Here is a 25,267-nt window from a genome sequence, read left to right on the forward strand (position 1 = left end):
GCCATCATCTCAAAAATGGTCTTAAAGTCACAAGTCATAAAGAATCATGCTAACATAAGCATTAATAAAAAATCGATAGAGCAAGATCAGATAAAAAAAAGCAGATGATAATTTTGGAATTTCTTGGAGTTGATTGTTTTCTCCTCTTAGTTTTTTCTTTTAATTTCCCCGGCTAATATTTTTTATGTTTTTATGCAATGTTAATTTCAATTTTTCTTAATATTCATTTTGTGATTTACTTATTTATGATGACTATCTTGGCAGTGATTTTATGATATAAACATGAATACTGAAGAACGGAAAAACTTTTGTAAAGTCTTAAGAAATGTACATTGACTGGAATTGAAAATCAAAGAACAACGATAAGAGGACAAATCAATGGATGCAGTTTTTGCAAACAATGACAATTTATGTTTATGAAAGTCTATCAAGGAAGAAAAATAAGCATTTGACCAATGATTGCAATCAAAAAATTTTTTTTAATTTTTTTTTCTTGAATGTACTAATCAGTTTTTTCCCTTTTTTTAACCTATTTTTATTTAAACGATTTGCATAATTCATTAATCACATTTGTCGCACATTCTAGATTGCCATTAAAGGCGAATAATTTTTAATTCTATTCCGAAAGAAAAGTCTGTATAACATTCGATTATTCCAATTCTAAATAGGAACCTTCCAAACGAAAAATAGAAGAATTTAATTTTTTTCTAAAAATGTACTCTTCTAGGTAGTCCTAACGGTAACCGAAAAAGAAATATTTATGATTTGCGTGACACATTTACCGGGCGAAACTCTTTCCAAGCCCCGAACGGTTACATTAAACTCTTCCACTGCGACTGTAACTTACGGGGGTGGTGTTGAGGGAAGGGGCACACACACACATCACAATTCCAAAATGAACTTGTCACTAGCACTTGACTGAGAAAAGTGAAAAATTTGGAATTGGGAAAGTAACGAATATAAGGCGGTATGGGGGTCTCCAGCGATTGGGTTCTCGTCTGAGCGTTTGCAAAGGTTAATCGAATACGGAGGAGTAACGGCCGGGTCAATAGGAATTGGGGGCTCCTTGCTGTATTTTCGCCAGAATTACCATACATATTGGTGCCCCAAAACTTCACTCGCCCTTTCTTCAAAACTTTTGTCGCCTTTTACTGCTGATATGAGGAATATATTAGTAAGAAGGGGGACTACATTTGTCATCTCGGCTGATTTTTGTATACAGTTTTGTTTTTCTTTTCCTTATTTTTTTTTTATGCGCTGTATTACATTCCTCCCTTGTTACTCGGATACCACACCTTTCATAATTTTTGTTCTAATGTACGTACTATTATCGCCTTCGAAAGTGCTCTTTATATATTTAAAAAAATGACTGTTGAATATTTATTTTTTCCTAGTGGTTATTTCTATTTATTATCTACCGGTTTAAAGAATCTTTGACTTCAAATCCAAATATAAATTCTAATTCTATTAATTTATTGTGATGAACAGAACTGTTTTGTTTCTACAAAATAAGTAATATATAAAAAAAATTAAAATCAATTCCAACAAAGACGCACTTTATTTTAGCTACTTTTTATTAAATAATTACAATTTCAATAATTTCAATAAATAATTACAATTTATTAAACAATTACAATCCCGTATGAAACTAAATTAAATTTAATGAATGTATTCATATTTGAAAAAACTGTATTAACATCAAATGTGATCAAATGCAAGTTTAAAAGAAATGTATTTGTACTTGAAAGGATGATTAAAAATTATTTTATCAAACGATTGAAAATTTGAACAAAATATAGGGAAGAGTGTCAACTAATAGTAGAAATTGAACAAAACACTAATTCTGCCTTTTTTTTTTTTTTTTTTTGAAAGATAGTTTAGTCTTTCAAAAGGGGAGGGGCCCCTTAAAAAAGAAATAAACTACTTTTCATGTCAACTTTTGTTTCATTTGGATTAAAGTTCATAGAAAATTGAGTTCAGGTAAACGATGAAATTTCAAGTGCTGAAAGAAATTTTTCGAACTGCAAAGAAATCATTGCAAAATAGCTTCCACCATTGTGTAAATCCTTTTGTTTTCATTCGTTGGAAATTTTTCTAAGCGTTTGAAACTCCTTGTTTTTTTCTAAGTGTTTGAAACTCCTTGTTCTATTCTAAGTTTACCTGACATCACTTTATCTACACTTTTAAATTACTTAAAGCCTGCTGGACAATTCCTAAAAATGGATGATTATAGAAAAAAAGATAGCAACCAAAAAATTGAAGATAGGAAAAATGAGAATAAGTGCGAGATACAGTAAGACGCATGTTTGGCGATTGCAAATTCGGCATGACAGCTTTGCTAAGAGATATAATGGATTTGGCGAGGATTGATCGTTGTTGTTCGAAATGAAAGTTTAAATCAATTGACGAACTCACAATTACTACCCTGGTTGGTAAGGAGCTGGGCCCATGTCCCAGAGGTCGTGGGTTCAAACCCCATCGGCCGAAGACTCCCCGTGTAGTAAATGGTGACTAATGCACGTTAAATCTGTCGAGTTGCAAAGTCCTCCATGTTCCCATAACAAATCAAAACCTCTAGGGGTACTGGATTGGAGATCGATCGTTCTCTGATCCATGTCAAAAAGTATGATCTGTGGATGAATGTGTGGATGGGTCCGTCCTATGAACGGGTGTGACGTGTATGTGGCTGAAGACGAATTCTTGGCAAAAGAGGGCGCCACTGAAAAACAAGTAATGTACCCTCTGCCTTAAATTTGCTCGGTTTCACCAAGCAGGTTTGCTAGTGTGGCAAGTGGCGTTAGAAACAACAACAATTACTGCATTACCAACTACATTTCTATTTCTAATGGCGATTATTCTTTTATATATGTTCTTTAGGAATGGAGAATAATATAAAAACATATAAATAATTCAAATATATAAATTTTTGTACTAAATTTATAATCTCTCTTATATATTGTAAACTGATTTTGAAGAAAGGTAAAAACATTTATGCGAACAAACATATTGAGAATTGCTGTTGGTTAATGGAGAGAAAAATTTTAAAGTTTGCAATAAAGTAAATGCGAGGCAAATTAATTAAGAAAAACTTATTTCAGATGGTTTTGATAATCGTTGACCAAAAACAATCCTTGATAATCCTTTAGATTTTACCCACACTCTCTCTAAGGTGATGATTTGAGTTCCGATTTTTATTTTATTTTATAACCGTCGTTGAGCAGCTGACCCAATTTTGGGTTTAAAAGTACTAATGTTGAACTGCGTAGCTTTTCATTTTGAACCAATCCAGAAGAAAAGAAAACTCCTGGATCAGTACCCCCAGAGGTTTGATTTGTTATGGGAACATGGAGGACTTTGTGACTCGACAGATTTAACGTGCATCAGTCACCACTTACTACACGGGGAGTCTTCGGCCGACGGGGATCGAACCCACGCCCTCTTGGACATGGGACCAGTGCCCTACCAACCAGGCTGTCCCGGCCCTTGAGTTCCGATTTTATTTTGTAACCGTCGTTGAACAGCTGACCCAATTTTATAGGTTAACGACTACTACTGTTCATCTCCTTAGCCTTGTCATTTTGAACCCAATCCAGAAGGCAAGGGAACTCCTGGATCGAGTATAGGGAGAAATTTGCCTTCGTGGAGGACTTTTTTGGTGGAGCTAACCCGCATTTGCGTTACATGGAGAGGAAGATCACGAGAACCTCCCTTGATTAGTCTAACGGCAAGGGGACTCTAACTCATGATCTGTCTACCACTGAGGATATTTCACGTCAGCACTGTGGTCGGTGCCGGTCGGATGCGGAGTTCGTATCGACTGAGATCCGAGTTCGCCGCTTTGGAAGGCGAACGCTCTATTCCCTGAACCATCCCGGCTCTTGAGTTCCGATTGTAATTTTTTACACTACAATACAGTAAAAATACCGAAATAAACATATTATTCGTTAAAATCCGTTTTTTTTTCTTGTGATTGCAGAGCCTTTAAAAAACAGACTTAAGAAAAAGGCAAGCTTTTTTTTTATATATATAAAGAAAAGTCTCGGAAGTATTTTCTGCCTTAATAAAATCCCTTTTATAAAATGTATCCGCTTCAATAAAAAAAAAAGAGTTATTATGTGAAGTGAAAAAATGTTTAAGTTTATCAAAATATAAACCTAACATATCTTCCAAAACATCAATATCTTTCCAAAGTTTAAAAAAGAAAAAGAAAATAGTACACTTAGTAGATTATCGTGACTTTTTTTTTCAATCATCTTAACATCCACGATCGTAACATAAAATATACCCCCGACACTTATCAATTCTAGACCACCCCTCTCTTTTTGTGGATTAGAGGAAATATTTTCTGTCCGCAGCAGAAGCCAATGAACAACACAACTCACGAACTGGTGTTAAATTCTTCAGCTGAGAACGAAGAAGGTGGGAAGAAAGAAGTCGGGCATTACGCGTGACACAAATTTTGTCTCCCGTTTTTATGAACTACCATCGATAGTGCGTTCAATTTTCTATATCGATATAGGAGGAATCTTAAGATGGGAAGATTCGAAACTATCATCCATCAGTGGACGTGTTTTCATGAAAAAAATGGAAGATTTTTTTTTTTTTTTACTTGGACCCTTCCTTCTTTTTACAGAATTGACATTCTTTAAGAAGAACGTCGTGGTACACATGTTAAAGCGAGAAATCGTTTTGTAATGCGCAGCCCCAGCGAATTTCGAGTTCCTCTTCAACATTCTTCTTCGATTTTTCGATCCCCCCCCCCCTGTTCATTGAATCTTGGAAGAGATCTTAGATGAAATAGGAAAAAAATCTTTTTTTTTTTCCCTTCAAGGTGCTGGATGGAAATATTTCTTGCTGTTTGAAAGGATTATATTTTATGCATTTCGAATAAAAAATTAATGAACGTACCACCAGTAAAAATTGTAAATAATATGGGCAGTGTTGTTATCGACAATGTCAACCTTCATCTATGAAAAGGTACCCCAACATAGTTAACATGTCTTATATACTAGTGAGTTGGAATTTTTACAGTGGTAGACACGCTACAGTACTCCCCCACCAGAATTATATCTGTGATAGATTCGATGAACAGATACCACAAGTTGATTCATTACTGTTTTGTGAGAAGTCGAGAGAGCTGTATTATGATCACCGTACTTTTTGAGTACTAATCGAGAAAGCTGTATTAAGTTCACGGTCGCTCCTATGCTGCTTTTAGCAGTCGAGTGTATACAAGCGGACGTTGCGTGTGATCGAGACTGAGAAGCAACAGCGCAAAAAGGTGGATAATGTCGCAATCGCAAGTCAACTGTTCATTGTGGGCCATTCATCTTAGTAGGCGTGTTCAAATCGAAGTAGGAGTTTCTATCAAGGTAGGCGTGTTTACATCACGTCCGAAGGTCACCCATGTGGGAAAAGACCATTAGACAATGCCAACCTTCATCTATCAAAAGGTATCACGCCATGGAATCGAGTCTTATATACTAGTGAATTGGAATTATATTTTTGCAATGGTAGATATACGCTACAAATCATTACGAGAAAAGCCATAAATTGTTAACACAAAATAAAAGCATCACGAGTGATGTAAAGCTGTGTACCATAAAAATGACCAGAATCCTATGTACCCTCAAGAGTGTACCGTAATAAATTATCAGAATCCTGTGTACCATAATAATAAATGGCCAGAATCCTATGTACCATCAAGAGTGTGCCATAATAAATTTTAAAAAAACTAAAAATATTAAAATCCTTGACCAATAATTTGGAGGCGTTTCACTGCTTTATTATTTAATTTTCTCACTAGAAGGAATAGATGCATCGTTGTAGTATTATGAACCATCATGAATTTCCATCATAGTATCTTAGAAATTAACAGTTGGAACTAGCATGCATAACCATCATCGTAATGCAGGAACTTGGAATGGTTTATTAATTTAGAATGATGGCCCAAAAAAAAAACGAATTGTTTTGGTGGTATACCAAATAGAATTCCCCTTAACCCTTTCGAAGGCAGTTTGAAGTATACTTCCCACCACTTTTTACCACATTTAATTTAGGTTTTCACTTCTTAATAACTTCAGCTTTCTTGAAGTGCGTTTAAATAAAAGGGGTAACCATTTGTTAATTTAAAAAAACGTATAAGAGTTATAAAATACATAATTCCTTTTGAAGTTTTTAGCATTTATAAAACTTACTAGGAGGCTTCGCCCCCGGCTCGCTAGCGCTCGCCAACCCCCGGAACTGCTTTCGCAGTTCATTTCGGGATTGCTTTGCAATCCGATGCTCGCTTTGCTCGCTCATTGGATACGTTCTTAACGTCTAGCTTTTGTATACTTTTTTGAACACTGAAGTTCCGAAAACTTTTCACTGTAGAAAATTCTAAACCTGTGCATTTCAATATTAATTTGAGCTTGAAAACAATTCGCATATTTTTCTGAATCACACTATTCTAAATTTCAGTTGTTGAGAAAAGTAACTGTTGTAAGTTTTGTTTTAAAGTCTTTCCCACCAGAGGGCTGAAACCATGTGTTGTAAAACAATATGAAATAGTACTGAACGCCGGATGTAAAGCATCGGCTTCGATGAAGATAATTTTGTGAGAATTTTTTTGATAATTCGGTGAGGAATCACCCGATTAGCCATATGATACTCACTACGTGCTCTTGCGCGCCGAAGCCTATCAATTAAAAATGAAAACTGTTGCAAACGCGAGAAAAGAAATATCATCGGTTTTATTGATACATACGTATTACCGTTTTATATAATATAGATTTTATAAATAAAGAAAATAAAAGTCAATAAGTTCCTAATGGGTCGTGTTAAATATATTTACCACCAAAAAAAATGACATTTTTATAAACTAAATTAGTTTTTTTTTTCTTATACCAATTACTATTTTAAAAAAAATTTCAATTCAAAAAATACTTTAATTTACCTTTACTAGAAATAAATGGCCCTTTAAAAGGTTAAACCATGATGGAAATGTTAAGTTGGAACCATCATGGACCATCTCGGATCGTCATGGATTGTTCTTATATGAGACTCAAACTTATCTTGATGGTTAACCATCATAGTATTAAAGTAGCATTTTCCATCGTGGAATGATGGAACTTAGCTGGCATATCAAAACCCATGAACACATAATGGAAAATGTTGGATGATGGTGACCATCAAATTATGTTGGACCATCATGAATCTCGGTGAAACCAGCGTAAACCATCAAATTTATTTGCTGGGACCATCAAGAATTTTGACTTGGATAAAATACATTTTTCTTGATAATTTGGATTGTTGACCATCAAAATATGGGTGGTAGCCGTAATCTGGAAAATAACGTCTTAATAATTTAGCCAGAAGAGCAGATGAAAATTCGGGCTTCTTAATATCACTCGTCCTGTTTTTCGTCTTACCTTTTAAATTAATTTCTCAAATCAATAAACATCATGCATCCACAATTGAAATTCATTTATCCAAGGAGATAATTTTCCAGAAAAATTTATTTTCAAGAATCATTTTTTATTATTTCTTTTAAAAATAGTCATGAGTCAGAAAAAAAATTCATTATAAGGTGTACTAATTTTTAATTCATTTTAACATATAAGAGACAAAACTCAATTTTTTTTTTTTTTCGAAATCGGTGGAATGGCTTCTATTTTCAAATTTTCATTTCTTAGAAACTATTGGACTGCTTCTCTCTTTTGGATATTGTTTTTCAGAATTATAGTCTGAATTAATTTAATCCTTTCAGTTCTAGATTTTTTCGCCTGTCATAAATAAAGCAATAAAAAATAATAATTATGAATTTTTTCTTAAGTAAGATAGTTTTATAAGTGTGTGCAAAATTTCTTCGAGTTTGCGTTATAACAGCTAGAATTAAAAATTAAACCAAATTTCCCACAATATTTTCTATTCTGCAGCAATGATTTTAATGGATATTTGAAATCAATTATATATGTGATTAATTAAGGGTTAGGGCTAATTAGTAAGCATGTTCAAACTATTCAACTGTTAAAAAGTACTTGAATACCCGATCGTTGGATCAAAAGTTATTAAAATGGGGTTTTTTTCCAGCGTACATTACAACGCTTTCTTTTGCAAATTATATGAGACACGAACAAATGTTATGCAGGGTGTCATAATATTTTTTAACATCCTGTTCTTCATTATTAAAATTAAATGACAAGTCGTTGCCATTTCGTTGCTAACTAATTAGTGTTTATAAAATTTTATGTTTAGACAAAACAATCGTCTGCGAGAGAAAAAAATCGTTTGGAATTACTGCACTGCCATAGTTGGATCGCATCAGAAATTATCTTTTTCGCAGACATTCCTAATCGCCTCAGAAGTTGACATTTTCCGGTATTATAAAAGACGATGTCCCACACTCACTAATTGGTAAATCACGATAGATAAAAATCTAGTGTCTAGAATATGTCTAGCCAATAAAATCTCCCAGTTTATACGACGATTTATATCAAGTAATCGATATGTTCGTTTTCCGAACTACAGAAGAATAAGTTACGATAATTATCGACTGAAAAAACTAGATATTTAGAAAAAAGTATATCACGAAGAAAGTGGTTGAATTGTTCCTATGAAATAATTTTTTTTATTTAATCAATTTTGTTCCGATTTAAAATTCTTTACAATTCAAAGTACATATTATCATCTTTGGTGAAATAAATAACATTAATACATGCCACTTTCTTTGGGATAAATTTTTTTGGAGTATTGTTTGGCTTTTTAAATAATAAAATTCATGCAGCGAAAATATTATTAAGGAGACCAAACTTTTCCTTTAACCTATTTGGTGGGTCAAGAAAGCGAATCCACTGAAAACAAATGTATGCATATTTAAAGAAAGTACTTTTTTGCGACCAATTTTAAAATTAATTAATTAGCAAGAAATATAAAAAACAATTTTTAAAGTCAAGTCCTACTTTGGTCAAAATTGCACAGAACTTTAAAATTTTCGAATGCATATTCCATCGCCAATAACCGTTTAGAAAAAACCTGAAGAGATTTCGTTTATACTTAGAAAATGTAGCCAAATATGCAAAAAAAAAAATTTTTATAATGTTGCAAATCCGACACTTAAGACTTTTTAAAAGCGAATATTTGCGTTTTAACTCTCGTTGGGATTAAAGCAGAACTAATGAGATTTCTTCGGGAATTTTCGTCACACCTTTTACATTTATTTTATTCTAAAACATCTTCCTCTAAAAATAAAGCGTGGAGATATATTGTGGGCTGTGGTGGAGCGTGCAGCGAACTAAAAGGGAGCATTTACATGTTATTCAAGAAGTGCAATCCATCTTACTTTTTGAATCAACCACACACGCCCCGTTCCCATATTTGTCCCGGAATCTGCGCCCTCTACCTTTCTTGGGAAAGTGTGATGGCGGGAAACTAAATTCTTCTCCGTTGCTGCTTTTGCAGAACATAAAATGGATTTTATTCACGCTTACCGTTTAATAAAGAAATTTCCACTTTTATTGGCATTAAGAGAGAAAAAAATATGTTCCATCCTTCGAGGATATTTGACGAATTTGAAACAGCCCCTAGCAACAATTTTACCTTGGCTCAAAATTGACTTAATATGGGCCCTATTTGAACATGCATCGAGGGACCACTATTGGGAGGTCTAGATTTTTTTTTAATATTGGTCCTATAGGGGTCGGGATAGCCTGGTCGGTAGGGTGCTGGACCTATGTCCAAGAGGTCATGGGTTCGATCCTCGCCGGCCGAAGACTCCCCGTGTAGTAAATGGTGACTTATGCACGTTAAATCTGTCGAGTCGCAAAGTCCTCCATGTTCCCATAACGAATCAAAACCTCTGGGGGTACGGATACAGGAGTTTCCTTGTCTTCTGGATGGGTTCAAAATGACAAGGTTACGGAGTTGAACATTAGCAGTCGTAAACCCATGAAATTGGGTCAGCTGTTCAACGACGGTTATGAAATAAAATAATACAAAATGAAATATTGGTCCTATGCAGTGTCAATATCGCCCCATATAGGGCTATATTGGCTGTATAATTATTGTAAAATATCGGGTTAATCTGACAATTTTATACAGGGCCCATATCGGAAAATATCTTTTCTTTGAACCAAGATTCGTAAATACTTGGTCCAATTTTTTGATAGATTTTCATTGATTTGGGTATCCACTGTGGGCTTAAGAACCATGAAGTTAAGTTCACTAGATTTTAATTTACGCAAGTCTCCTGCTTACAATACTATACATAGGTGTAGCAAATACGTCGATATCCCAATCATTAACGATAACGATTGATATCGGACACAATAATAACATTGCGATCATTATTGATAATACTAATTATCCAAAACTGTAGCATCGGGAACATTGTCGATAATGTAACTTATCGAATATCGCTAATTATCGAATTATTATTTTGAGCGTTGCAAAAATTTTATTTGGATAATGCAAATATTAACCGATGTAAAAAAACGAAACAAATTAGTTAAATTAGAAATATATCACGATATGCTGCTAAATATCGATATTATTTTACAATAAAAATCGATAGTGAAATTCGTACTTATCGCTTGTAAGAACCAGTGTCCAGTTGGTGGTGGTGAATCGGAAAAGCAGTGGTCAAAGTATGACCACTATCACCGGCCTCTACCGTCACTATTATTGATTGGGTAAGATTTAGATTAAGTATTTATTAGAGTGTAATTAAAAAATATCAGAAAATAGCCAGAATCGGCTTATATCACCTTTGCAAACTCACTGCTTAGCATTACAGCGCTTGAACACGGAATTGAACCGTAATCTAAAAAATTTTCAAATTCTTTTCCTAAAAATGGATCTCTAGTGCTATTTCTGTGGAAAAAAATTAGAAAATTCAAAAATTATTGTAAAAAATTCAAAATAAAAATTCGAAAATCACTATTTGAAGTTGATTTTTAACAATGAGTCATCATACAATTTATTTCATTTTATGGACGTCGTTGAACTGCAGACCCAATTTTGTGTTTACGACTACTGATGACAACTCCTTAGCCTTGTCATTTTGAACCCGATCCAGAGGACACGGGAAGTCCTGCATCGAGTATTGGGAGAAATTTGCCTTCGTGGAGGACTGATCCTCAATTGCGTTATGTGGAGAATTAAACCACGAAAACCTCCCCCAATTAGCCCGATGGCAATGGGACTCTAACCCATGATCCGTCTACCACTGAGGATATTTTACGTCAGCACTGTGGTCGTTGCTAGTCGGATGCGGATTCGTATCGACAAGCCATCGCTGGGATTCGAACCCGGTTCACTCTATCTCCTGAACTACCACGTCTCAGAATCATATATTACGGCTAAGATCTCAATACGGTTCAAATTTACACGGTTATTCAAGTTGAGCGAAACAAGCGTCGCACATTCAGTTCTCAGATCGGCTGTTCAGCGTCCGCAAAGAAAAAAAAAACATATTACGTAACATATGAAAACATAAGAAATATTAAAACTTATACATAATAATATAAAATATACATGATAATAAACATATACATAACAAAAACATAATAACATATAAAGAACACATGAAAAAACATGTTACGTAGAAAAAGAAAGATGCAATTTTAATGGTTCGAGATATTTAATGTTTGAAATATGTTAATTATGTATATGTTTGAAATATGTTAATTATGCATATATTTGAAATATGCTAATTAGTTAACGATATTTTAAACTACGAAATCAGACACGAAAAAGTACTTTCTCTGAATAAATATGCTTTTTTTTCGGCAAAATAAAATTCTTGAGACTTAGACCTAAATAATAAAAAGGTCTCAGACCTAAACCTAAATAACTTCAGTTTTTTTTTTTTTTTTTGCATAGTTCACCATATTTTTGGAACTATTTAAGATAAATCAATTTTTGCATGCAAATATCGAGCTTGTTTAACCAAAGACAATGTCAGGATCGAAAAAAATTATTTATGACTATTTATATTTTTTTTGTTATTTAACTAGGGGGCTAGGCCCCATGCTCGCTGCCGCTTACCAGCCCCAATGATTGCTTCCCAAAAACAGATTATTTTCATCAGATAATAGTTTTGGTGTTTTCAAACTCGCCCTCCTCAATAGTGATTATTTTCATTTCGATAGCGTTAGGTTTCTTTGTATCAGTATTAGTTTATGACCACTCATCTGAAAATATATTTTAAATGGATTCATTACCGAATACCATGTTTGTTGATTTTAAAATATTCCTAAGAAGACTTGATTCCCATTTTAAGTTTTTCATTAAAATTTAGTTAAATGATAATCACGTTGATGGAATTACCATACAAAGTGTATGTGGTCTAGTTTTTAAGTTAATTAGTTTGTCTTTGATTTTATTAAAGTATGTCATGATAAGAAAGAAATCAATTTAATTAATTGCCGATAGGAAAGCTAAGCAAGCGTGAATTAGCAAATTCGATTGTGAATCTTAGAGAATATCAGTTGCAAACTGTATCGGTCTCTTAATACTTGGATTATAAATGCAGTAGGGAAGAGCTATTTTAAAGAATATTCGAGAATTCTAATTATCAATGCAATCTTTCAATAAATCATAACCCGGATGAATGGTACAAATTTAGTAATCCCTATCCGTCTCTTTAATCTTTTGCACAGATATTTTTAGCCTTGTCATTTCATCAATCAAATTCAGCCGGGGTTTGAAAAGGGATTATCTAAAAATACATTGTAATAGAATCATAGCAAATCTTGAGTTACCACTGTAAGTTACGTGTTCCTGTTCCTGATATTTTCTCTAATACACACAATTATATGTATATCTAATTAAAATATAGAGAAAAATATGAAAAATAATAAAGATCAATAACAAGAAAAGAAGAAAAAAATTTTAAAAAATAGTTAAATATTTTTAAATATTTAAAAAAAAATTACTAGAAATCGTGAAAACTAAATAAAAAGGAAATAATGGTGTTTTGCGGATATAATCGTGTGAGCTGATGAAAAGACTATATCTTTTCTTTATTTTGTTTCCCGGATTTTTAATAAGTTTTTATTTTTAGATAAATAAAAAAAATTGAAATATTTTTCAAGTATTTAGCATTCGCGATGGCTGGTGGATACTTCTTTTTAAATCAGTTCCTAACTAATCACGGCTGTCATGGACAACATCAAGCCAGGTTTTTTGAGGGAGCTGAGCTGTGCTGTACCTGTCAGCTTGTTGAGGATTGGGAACATATTTTAATCCAGTGTACAAATTTTAAGCACATTAGAGAGAAATTTTTTCATTCAAAAACCACCTACGAGTTTATAAAGCAGCATTGGTCAAACCCTAAAACAAAAAAGGGAATTGAGGAAATAATAAGAAAATTGTTTAGTAACAAGGCACCTCCCTGAATCCTGATGGCCTTTTGCTGCCTCTTGTTAGGAAAAATACACCTAAATCACGGCTTATTAATTTACCTGTTATGGTTTGATTCTTACTTGAATTTTCTCTTAAAATGTTTTTTTTGTGCTTTAGTTTCATGCTTTGTCAATCTCTGCCCCTATGTGATTCCTCATTTTGAAAATTTTAATCACTTGTGTTCCTAGAGTTTTTATATATAATATATATATATATATATATATATATATATATATATATATATATATATATATATATATATATATATATATATATATATATATATATATATATGTCCTTTCTGTTAAAAAAAAAAATTACTGGAATTTGATACCTTTAGTACTGTTGTGCCAGCCGTAATTATATTCTGAGTTACAAACATCCTATATTTTCCATGTGAAATTGTTTCCTTTTATTAACTTTGCACCCCCACTGAAGATGCGACATCAATATCTCTTCTGATTGTTACTGTTTATTTTCTTTGTAATGTTTGTTGGCATTTAGCTTATTTCTAAGTAGCACTGTTTTCTGTATTTCATATTTAATATTCCACCTATATGTTAAAACTCTAATTTGAAAATTTTGAATATGTTTGCTCATGTAATTGAACTGTTACGCTCACTTCGAACTTTGGGAGTGCCCCCGGATGCCCCCTTACGGGGGCGGGACGAGCTAAGGCTTGTTATTGGTTGCCGTAAACCCCCCAAAAAATTGGGTCTGCTGTTCAACGACGGTTATAAAAGAATATAAAATTAACAGGGTTCGTCACATTTAAAAATAGGCCTTAGCCCCCTGATATGCTACAATTTTTCATTATTACGTAGTTTGTATTTTTTTTTTAAAGATTTCATGAGCAAAGCAAAGGAATTCTCCATCCATCCTTTTCTTTAATTGGAGCAAATATTTTTGGTAAGAATTTTTTTAAAATATTAATAAATATAAATAAGATTAAAAGTCCATATAAATTAACCACTTTGATGAAAAATATAAATAATAGAAATACTTAAAGTTGATTAAAAAAAAAAACAGTACAAATTATTCTTAGTTACTTCAGTTTTAAATTTATTTATAATTAAAAAAAAGAGTATTTTTTAGCAGAAGAATGTTTAACATTATGTATATTATGTCTTCTTAAACTACTTGGCAATTCACATAGTTCCATTGGGGGGGGGGGGGAGAGAGACTTGATTTTGAATATATTCTCGACACACTATCCATAAAAATTGAGCCTCATCTCAAAATCAGACGATTGAAAAAATAAATTATTCTGAATCGGGCCATAATCTACACCGAATGGCTTCTTGCAATCGATTACATACACAGAACAAAAAAAATGCTAACAGTTGTTTTGAAATTTTTTCATTTTCTTTTTCGGTTTTGAGGGCAGCGTTAACTGTAATTGTAGGGATATATGTTGGGCCCCTCGGCTGTATAGGAATTGCTTCATTATCAGTTGGAATAACTTTTAGATTCGCCCCATTGACAGTCGCAGGCGATTTCAGCAAAACAATTCGATACGATATTCTTGCTGGAGATCAATATGTTCTTGTTCCTAGAACAAATAAAAAAGCAGACGACATTTTTAATGACAGCGCTTTAGAAGTAATCTTCTTGAAAACATCTGTTGCCAGCGAATGGTGTTGAATATTAAAATCGCTTCGGCGAGGAAGTAAAGGCTTTTATGTTATTTTTATTTGAATTTTGCAACTGATCATAAAGTATTTTTTGAAAGAAATCTCGAACTTGTTTTGAAAAATTGCTTGTACAAAATGTTTTGGACACGTACTTTTTGAAAAGTTTATTTTTACTTTTAAGAAAAATGCATTTATTAAATGTTAAAGTAGCTGTTTAGTGTTTAAAAAGCAAAAAGATTCTTTCTTAGAATTTAAAATCTTCTGCTGCTGTTCGTTTCTTTTAATTCTTTTAACATTAAATCGTTTGCAGGTATTTGATTCCTTGTTCTTTGTTTTATAACTGAAAAACCCCTTACCAGAGATCTAGTTTTAATTTTTTACTAGCTGCATATTTGTTCTTCCTTCTGGGTGAAAAAAAAGCAAATAATGTATCGGTTTTGATCAGTACTACGATATCAAGCACAAAAATGAAATACATATACCGGCATAATTAAGGCATGATTATTAACTGTTGCCATTCTCGATGACTTTACGTTATTAGGTTAGTTCACGCTCTCCCTATATATCTTGTTCACATTTTCAATCATTCATAAAATACTTTTTATTCATCGATTCAAAATCAAATACATTTTTTTTAATGACACTTGATGTTAATACAGTTTTTTTTTTCAAATGTTAATTCATTAATTAAATTTAATGAATTATTTTTAGTTTTATATGGGAGTAAATTTTTTATTATTAAATAAAAAGTAACTAAAATTTAACTTTTCTCTGCTGATCTAATTAGGAACTGATTTCATTTTTTTAAAGATCACTTATTCTTGTATTTTAGTTTCATAGTTCTTGTTATCTAATTGTTTAAATGCACTGATTATGTCCATCTTTTACATTCAATTAAATTTTGCTTTTCTTTTTTTAGATTTTCGAGTGACTTTTGGATATATTTAATCATCTTTATTTACAAACACACAAATTAGATAGGTAAGTCATTATTCCATAAACAATATTGTGTTTGTAATGTTATTCATAATCTTTCATTTATGACTTAACATACGTATAAATTTTCATAAAAACCGGCTTGTGCTTATAATTTTTTTTTAAAAATACTATTTTATTTGATAAATTAGTATTAATAATAAATGTTTTAATTGTTTTAAAAATAGTTGTAAAAAAAATTTTAACAAAAATCTAAATCTTTTATCGTCAATCTTAACGTCAATAAATCGAGAAAACTAAACGGGGGGGGGGTACATTTTTACCAAACAATTGTACATTTTTACCAAAATTTTAATTTCTAAGTAAAATACTTTTTTTAATTCAAATGTGATTTTTTTTTTTTTTGTAATTTTATATTTGTTACGGAAACTGTTCCTGTTTTTTTACAGCAGATTTTATCCAGTATTTTTTTTTCAAATTTTCAGTTTATATCTTAAAAAATTTCTAATATTTTGAAAATTACTTTTTCTGAATATCAAACTTACCTTTCTTTTGTAATTATTTATGTTTTGATAAATAAAATTAGTTCGCTGAGAAAACTAATGGTTTTAAACTTAGTCTTTTCTATTATCAAATCTAACTAAGTGTTTTCATTTTCAATAATTTTACTTCTTTATATTTTGAATTTTTTTTTATTTCATAATATGTTGTAGAGTCTCATGTTTGTCAACTTTTTTTTTAATTATTTCTTAAAATGCAATCAAACTATTTCTTAAAATACGACAAAAATCAGAAACTTTTTAAATATTTTTCAAACGTATATTTAAAAAAAATGACAAATCAATAGTTTTTTTCTTCTTTCCTGTACTAGCTTAGACAGAAATAATAGTTTTCCTTGCTTTCCTATTTCCTTTAATAAAAATATTTGTTGTTCTTAAATTTTGTGTTTATACCCTACGAAGAATAATAGTTTTCGTAATTCTCTGCATGACTTAAAAATTTCACTCAATTCAAAAACAAATGCATTAATAAATATTTTTTATTTAATATTTCCCTTAAAAAATCGTGTTTTTCAACATTTAATTATAGTTTCTTTAAAAGGAATATATATTTAAGAATTGTAAAAATTATACATTTAAGTATCAATTTTCATGATAAATAAAAATATTTCGTTTAATAAATAAATAAAATATTTTGTCTTTTAATATATAAAAATAACTTTGATAAATAAAAATATTTCGCAGAAAAATTTCATTTTCTTAAATTTTGTTCTCTGTATTATAATTTAAAAAATATATATTTCCTTAAATTTTGGGCTACAAAATCTAACAAAACATTTCTTGATTGTAATTTTCTATGTTATGTAGTAAAAAATTTATAGAGCACGAAATTTAAAAAAGAGAATAAATATTTCTTATTTATCGCATTTTGTAGAAATAGGAGTTCTCCAACTTCGCCTTTTCTGATGAAATAAAAAAAACACATTTAAATATTTCAGAAATTCTATTTTTAAGTTTTTATTTCTAAAAGAAATTGTAATTGTCTTTGATGTTTCACTTTTTTTCAATAAATAAAAAGGTATTTCCTTTACCTTATGTATTTAAACTATGTCTTTTTATGTAAGAAAAATCATATCTTACAGTAAAAAATTTATAGAATACAAAATTTAAGAATTTTTTTTTTATTTGATTGCATTTTGTAAAGATACAACACGTTTCTCAACTTCTCATTTTCTGTTGAAATGAAAAAAAAAATATTTCCTTTACCTTATGTATTTAAACTTTGCCTTTTTCACAAAGAAAAATCAAATCTTACAGTAAAAAATATATAGAATACAAAATTTTATAGAAAAAATAAATATTTTTTTATTTTATTGCATTTTGTAGAGTTAAACACGTTTTTCAACTTCGTATTTTCTGATGAAATGTAAAAAAAAAAACGCATTCAGATATTTTAAAAATTATATTTTTAAGTTTTTATTTCTAAAAGAAAGTTCAATTATCTTTGATGTTTTGCTTTTTTTTTCAATAAATAAAAATATTTCATTCACCTTGTGTATTTAAACTTTGTCTTTTTATGTAAGAAAAATCAAATCTTACAGTAAAAAATTTATAGAATACAAAATTTAAAAAAAAAAAAAAAAAAAAATATTTTATGAATTACATTTTGTAGAGATACAACGCATTTTCTGAGAAAATAAAAAGAATCATTTAAATACTTTTGAAGTAATATTTTTAAGATTTTATTCTTAAAAGAAATTAAAATTGTCTTTTATGTTTTTTCTTTTTTTGATAAATAAAAATATTTCCTTTACCTTATGTATTTAAACTTCGCTTTTTTATGTAAGAAAAATCAAATCTCACAAAAGCACAATCATTTTTCTTAATTTCCTACCTCATGTTTACACACATGACATTCCGTTCTAAACTTTTCAACTTTTTTTGTTTGCCCAGCGAACGGCTGTGTGTATAGAAAAACACTCGATGTTTTTCTAAAAGCTCATTTCATTAAAACTTCATTTTTTTTTCTTCAATACATAACATCCACGAAATAAGTTATTATAAAATAATTTATTTTCGAATAATTTATTATTTTCGAATTTTTCTTTCTTAGCTTAGGCCTAAAAAAATGCGTGCGGCTGTTCGAATTTAACAGCTTGTTTAGCAGACGAACGATATAGCGATACAGGACACGCAAGGATCTCTTACGTTCCGATGCCAACTCGCGCTGGGGAAGACGATGTACGTATCGTTATATTGAAACGGCCTTGATTGATGAGCGGTAGAATCAGAATCAGTTTTGAGAACATATATCGTGATCTCGCATGTTCGTTTCCACACCTCTTAGTTTTTTTTTTACTTCTTTGTCGCGACTTGATATCGTTTCTTGTAGATTATTTTCAGTGGGACTGACTTTGTGATCGTCGTTGCCTTGTTCTGAACGTAATCTATTATTGAAAAGAATATATAAAGAAGAGTTTTTTTTAATTAATTAGGTAAATTTTTTTTTTGAAACAAAACTTTCTTTTTTATTTTTAAATGTGAAAATTAATTTTGATATTATATGTTTAAGTATTATTTTACATTATTGAATTTATTACAAACGGAAATCTAATTTAAGGTGCCCATAAAGAATTAAATTAAAAAGTAATTAAATTTTTTAGGCTATTTTTTACTTTATTTTAAATTATTAAACATTTTTTGGATAAAATAATAATTTAATGGGTTTTTATTACTGAGTTTAAATTTATAAATCTTTAGTTGTTTTCATTTTTATAAATTAAATTATAACAAAACTTATTTTTCCCCTTTTGGATTTGGACATAAGTAAATCAGCTTTGTTTATTCAAAAAAATTAATAATGTTTGCGACTATTTTTAAAATCATTTAGCACTTCGTTTTATTAAAGAGCATAATCGTGTTTTTTAATTTTCTTTCAATAGTGTCAGTTGAATATATTATCGAATATCATAATTCTTTTGTTTTTATTTTTAAGAAATCAAACCTTACTTTGTTTTTTCGTTCAGAATTCGGTAATTATTCAATTTAACTTTATTGTTTATGTGAAATAATAATGATAAAAAATAGTGTTGTTTTAAAAGTGTTTTTTTTTTGTTTAATTTATTTAGCACTTTGTTTTAGGCACACAAATAATTTTTAACGATCTTATTTTTTAAATTTTCTTTCTATATTGTTAGGTAAATATATTGATAAATTTCAATTTTATTTATTTTTTTATTATTTATTTTTAAACTAAGAAATCTTTCGTTATTTGCGCGACCATTTTTAGAAAATATAACATTAATATCTTTCTTAAGCAAAACATATTCATCAAATTCATAAATTGATTTAAATCAATCTGAGTATGAAGTTTTGATAGAGATCCGACTTTCTGTGCCTTAGAAGTAAATGAATTTCAAAAATACTATATCGCCATACATTGCTATATCGCGATGCAAAACTGACGATGCATCACGATATAAAATTTCTTATATCGCCCAGTCCTACATATGTGTTATATCAAATTATATCATATAAAGGCACGAGAGCGAACATTTCGTCCACTATATCCGGGAGTTCACTATAAACCATGTTCACTATAGCGGGAATTATATAGAGTTTTTATAGCGGGTTTATATAGCGGGGCTGTATAAATAAAATATGTGTGTATGATAATTTATTTTATCTGCAGATTTATTTGCTTCTTGAAAAAAATGTTTTGTTTCTATAAAAGTTTCGTTTATATAGTTTTTTTCTTCTTTTTTTTGAGATATGGGATGGATGTTAGTGATTTTTATGGAACATATTTTGGATGCGTATTTGAAAATAAATGCGACAGAGTAAACGGTTCTCGACTACTTGCGTAACAGAATGTATTTAAATTTTGTTATTGATCAGAAAATGACGACTTAAAATCTACTAAAGTAACAAAAATACTTCAATAACTGATTAAACATTTTCGCTCTGCTGAAATTTCGCTTTTTTAAAAACGCACAGTTAACAGAAATATGGTAAGGAATCTTTTTTCTTTTTCTTCTTTTTTTTCTTTTTTTTTTCTTGAACTGATTTTGGCAAGCGCCAGCAATGGAAAAAAAAAACGTATTTTGGATTTTCGGAGCAGGGGAGTAATTACTGATTTTGAACACATCAGAGCAATGCTAAACAAAGACAGTTCTGGGGGCCCTAAGCTGCAGCTTATATAGCTTATACTTAAATCCTGCCTTGCATTCCTTTTTGTTTGTAACCGAATTCTCCAGAATATGTTAGAATGTTAGGTAATGTAGTGTTACGTGATTAAAGGCAATCATTATTATAATGAAAATATGCAACTAAGCTATTTGTAATTGAGATTACAATTGTAGAAAAAATAAAATGTAATCATATTTGCTGACAATCATAGATCATTATTACGTGCAGATCATAGTTGAATACAAGTTGAAGCTATAAATCAAATTTGACAAAGATCACACATACTAACATGAGGAGTTTTTTTAAAAAAAAAAAAAATAAGAATAATGGGTATGTCAATATTGGTTCACCTAGCTGCAATTCAGAATATGCTAATGGGTCACACAACGGCAAGAAAGAGAGGGTAAATTTTAAAACAGAACACGTACATAAAGTGGCGTGCTTATCTTTTTATTCTGAATTCTATTCTGGATGTGGGGATGACGTCTGGGAGGCAAGGAGAGCCTCCTATGGATTTTTTTAAATTTTATTTTATAGCCGTCGATCCAATTTTAGGGGTTTACTACTGCTACTGTTCTACTCCGTAGCCTTGCAATTTCGAACCTAATCCAGAAGACAAGGAAACTCCTAGAAGTATTGGAAGAAATTTGTCTTCGTGGCGGACTTTTTGATGGAATTAACCCACATTTAAGTTACGAGGCGAGGTAGACCACGAGGACCTCGCACGGTTAGCCTGACTGCAAAGTGACTCCAACCCATGATCTTTCTACCACTGAGGATATCTATATGTCAAGACTGTAGTCGGTGCAAGCCGGATGCGGATTCGTTTCGACCAGCCATCGTTAGGGATTCGAACCCGGTTCACCTCATTGGAAGGCGAAAGCTCCATCCCCTGAACTATCACGGCTCAGTTTGGATTGGCAATTTTTCGAAGCATCGAAAACTGCGGTTTACTGAGATGTGTGCGATATTTTCCGATGTATCGTTGATATCGATGTCTACACGCGCTACATTCTTCCCAATGGTACATCGATGTCTGCAAACTCGCGGGAAGAGCATTTTCGGTGATGTTATAGCTGTAGCGATGATCGTTATTATCTTTCCCCGTCTTTTTTACATCGTGACTCATCGTTTTGCTGACATGATGAATCCGAATGTGATTGAGAATCGAAGTGGTGTTGAATCTCTTAGTTATGAAAGGTTTTTATTTTAATTATGTGTGTGCAAGTACTGTTGATTTTTTTTTTACTTCCAATCCAGCTGTTTAATGTTTGTTAAAAGCTATTTTGTAGACATCCCACGTCTTTAAATATTGAGAAATAATTATTTTTAAAAAAATGAAACGTTTATTTAGAAATAAATGCAGCTTACTCATTGCGAATTTACTAAACATAAAACATTAATGAACCGAAACATCGTGGTACATCAAAATATCGCGATGTTAGCTTGGTGATACATCACGATGCCAAAATCTTAACATCGTTCAGTCCCACTTTTGAGTATAATACACATAAAAAAAGGTAAGGAACATACCTTTTGAGTTATTCTGAAGCAATAACTTTCTTTGTATAATACACATAAAAGGGAGTAAGGAACAGAGATTTCGAGTTATTCTGAAACAATAACTTTTTGTTGTATAATACACATAAAAGAGAGTAAAGAACATAGATTTCGAGTTATTCTGAAACAAGAACTTTTTGTTGTATAATACACATGAAGGAGAGTAAGGAACATAGCTTTTAAGTTATTCTGAAACAATAACTTTTTTTTGTATAATACACATGAAGGAGAGTAAAGAACATAACTTTTGAGTTATTCTGAAACAATAACTTTTTGTTGTATAATACACATAAAAGAGAGTAAAGAACATAACTTTTGAGTTATTCTGAAACAATAACTTTTTGTTGTATAATACACATAAAAGAGAGTAAAGAACATAACTTTTGAGTTATTCTGAAACAATAACTTTTTGCTGTATAATACACATGAAGGAGAGTAAGGAACATAGCTTTTGAGTTATTCTGAAACAATAACTTTTTGTTGTATAATACACATAAAAGAGAGTAAAGAACATAACTTTTGAGTTATTCTGAAACAATAACTTTTTGTTGTATAATACACATAAAAGAGAGTAAAGAACATAACTTTTGAGTTATTCTGAAACAATAACTTTTTGCTGTATAATACACATGAAGGAGAGTAAGGAACATAGCTTTTGAGTTATTCTGAAACAATAACTTTTTGTTGTATAATACACATAAAAGAGAGTAAAGAACATAACTTTTGAGTTATTCTGAAACAATAACTTTTTGCTGTATAATACACATGAAGGAGAGTAAGGAACATAGCTTTTGAGTTATTCTGAAACAATAACTTTTTGTTGTATAATACACATAAAAGAGAGTAAAGAACATAACTTTTGAGTTATTCTGAAACAATAACTTTTTGTTGTATAATACACATAAAAGAGAGTAAAGAACATAACTTTTGAGTTATTCTGAAACAATAACTTTTTGTTGTATAATACACATAAAAGAGAGTAAAGAACATAACTTTTGAGTTATTCTGAAACAATAACTTTTTGTTGTATAATACACATAAAAGAGAGTAAAGAACATAACTTTTGAGTTATTCTGAAACAATAACTTTTTGCTGTATAATACACATGAAGGAGAGTAAGGAACATAGCTTTTGAGTTATTCTGAAACAATAACTTTTTGTTGTATAATACACATAAAAGAGAGTAAAGAACATAACTTTTGAGTTATTCTGAAACAATAACTTTTTGCTGTATAATACACATGAAGGAGAGTAAGGAACATAGCTTTTGAGTTATTCTGAAACAATAACTTTTTGTTGTATAATACACATAAAAGAGAGTAAAGAACATAACTTTTGAGTTATTCTGAAACAATAACTTTTTGTTGTATAATACACATAAAAGAGAGTAAAGAACATAACTTTTGAGTTATTCTGAAACAATAACTTTCTGCTGTATAATACACATGAAGGAGAGTAAGGAACATAGCTTTTGAGTTATTCTGAAACAATAACTTTTTGTTGTATAATACACATAAAAGAGAGTAAAGAACATAACTTTTGAGTTATTCTGAAACAATAACTTTTTGCTGTATAATACACATGAAGGAGAGTAAGGAACATAGCTTTTGAGTTATTCTGAAACAATAACTTTTTGTTGTATAATACACATAAAAGAGAGTAAAGAACATAACTTTTGAGTTATTCTGAAACAATAACTTTTTGCTGTATAATACACATGAAGGAGAGTAAGGAACATAGCTTTTGAGTTATTCTGAAACAATAACTTTTTGTTGTATAATACACATAAAAGAGAGTAAAGAGCATAACTTTTGAGTCTGTGTATAATTTAGAGTTGTGGTTTGTAGGTCGCGTACGACTCGTCGCTTTAAAAACAATTTTAACTTTTCTCAATAGAAAGCGTACATCCATTTAGTTCGGGTAACGACAAAAAATTCGAAATTATTGGTTTAGACTTCCCCCATTTGGGTTTTGAAAAAGGAACAACACAAGCACATACAAGAGTTTTTATTTTATTTTTTATAAAAAGAAAACAATAAACAATTTGAAAGAGCCCTAACCATTTTTATTGTAATCGTTATATGGATTGCAGCTGCTGATGTTTTGTTTCTTCTTTTAAGTCGACGAAACTGTTTACTCTATATCTTTTTTACTGTCTGCATTTTATCTACTAGAAATCGTTTTCTTTCTCCTTTTTCTTCGAGAAGGAAAGAAAAAAAAAACTAACGATTTTCATTTGGAGAGGGCCCTTTTCACCGCACACACAGGAAAACGGGAATTGTTGAGTCAGAGAAATGTCCTACTCGAAAAAGTTGGTTTCGATTTTTGCTTCACTTCGTCTAAAAGATTCTATTTCGAAACAATCGAAATAATATGTTTTTAGTTTCGCTTTTGAAATCTCTTCTGTTACACTATAATGAAGTTATAGATTTCTAGTTTGTGTGTGTGTGTGTTTGTAGGAGAGACGGAAAAATGGGAAATTAAATAAAAATGGCTTGTTTTTCGTTTCGGATATAAATCGGGAAATTCATTTTATAAAAGCGTAGTTTTCCCTTCTTTTTTTTCCCTTTTTCGAGACAACTGCATAATTCAATCATTAGGTACTTTTCCCTACTATACTGTTTATAACGATAAAATAAATTGTATAGCACTGTTTACAACAAGTAGGAGATGATAAAAAAAAGAATCGTAAATCTGGATTCTTTTTCTCAAATGATTCAATTGTGTTTGGAAAAACAATAACAGATTTTCAATAAATGCTTAGAACAGCAACAACAGATTTTCAATTAATACGTAGAGCAACGACGGATTTCTTTTATAATTTATTAAAACAGCAACATTTTGATTTTCAATGAATGTTTGAAATAGCAACAACAGATTTTTAATAAATAGTTAAAATAGCAATGACTGATCTTTTTTACTAATGTTAAGAATAGCATCAACAGAGTTTTAATGAATGTTTAGAATAGCGTAGATTTTTTTTATGAATTCTTAGAACAGCAAATGTAGATTTTCAAAAAATGCTAACAATTATAAATTTTCAATAAATGCTTGCAATAGCAG

At 30.6% G+C, this 25,267-nt stretch overlaps 1 protein-coding gene across 1 annotated transcript in view; it reads left to right on the top strand.

Annotated features, from left to right (window-relative positions):
* LOC107440642 (plexin-A2) overlaps positions 1-25,267 on the top strand; it is a 526,176-nt gene that overhangs the window by 81,207 nt on the left and 419,702 nt on the right. Inside the window, exon 2 of the mRNA XM_087164666.1 lies at positions 15,940-16,001. The gene's annotated coding sequence lies outside the window, so the exon portion shown is untranslated. The remainder of the gene's footprint in view (positions 1-15,939; positions 16,002-25,267) is intronic.

The sequence above is a fragment of the Parasteatoda tepidariorum genome, chromosome 5 (assembly GCF_982258835.1).
Source record: "Parasteatoda tepidariorum strain Cologne lab strain chromosome 5, Ptep-v5.0, whole genome shotgun sequence".
NCBI lineage: Eukaryota > Metazoa > Arthropoda > Arachnida > Araneae > Theridiidae > Parasteatoda > Parasteatoda tepidariorum.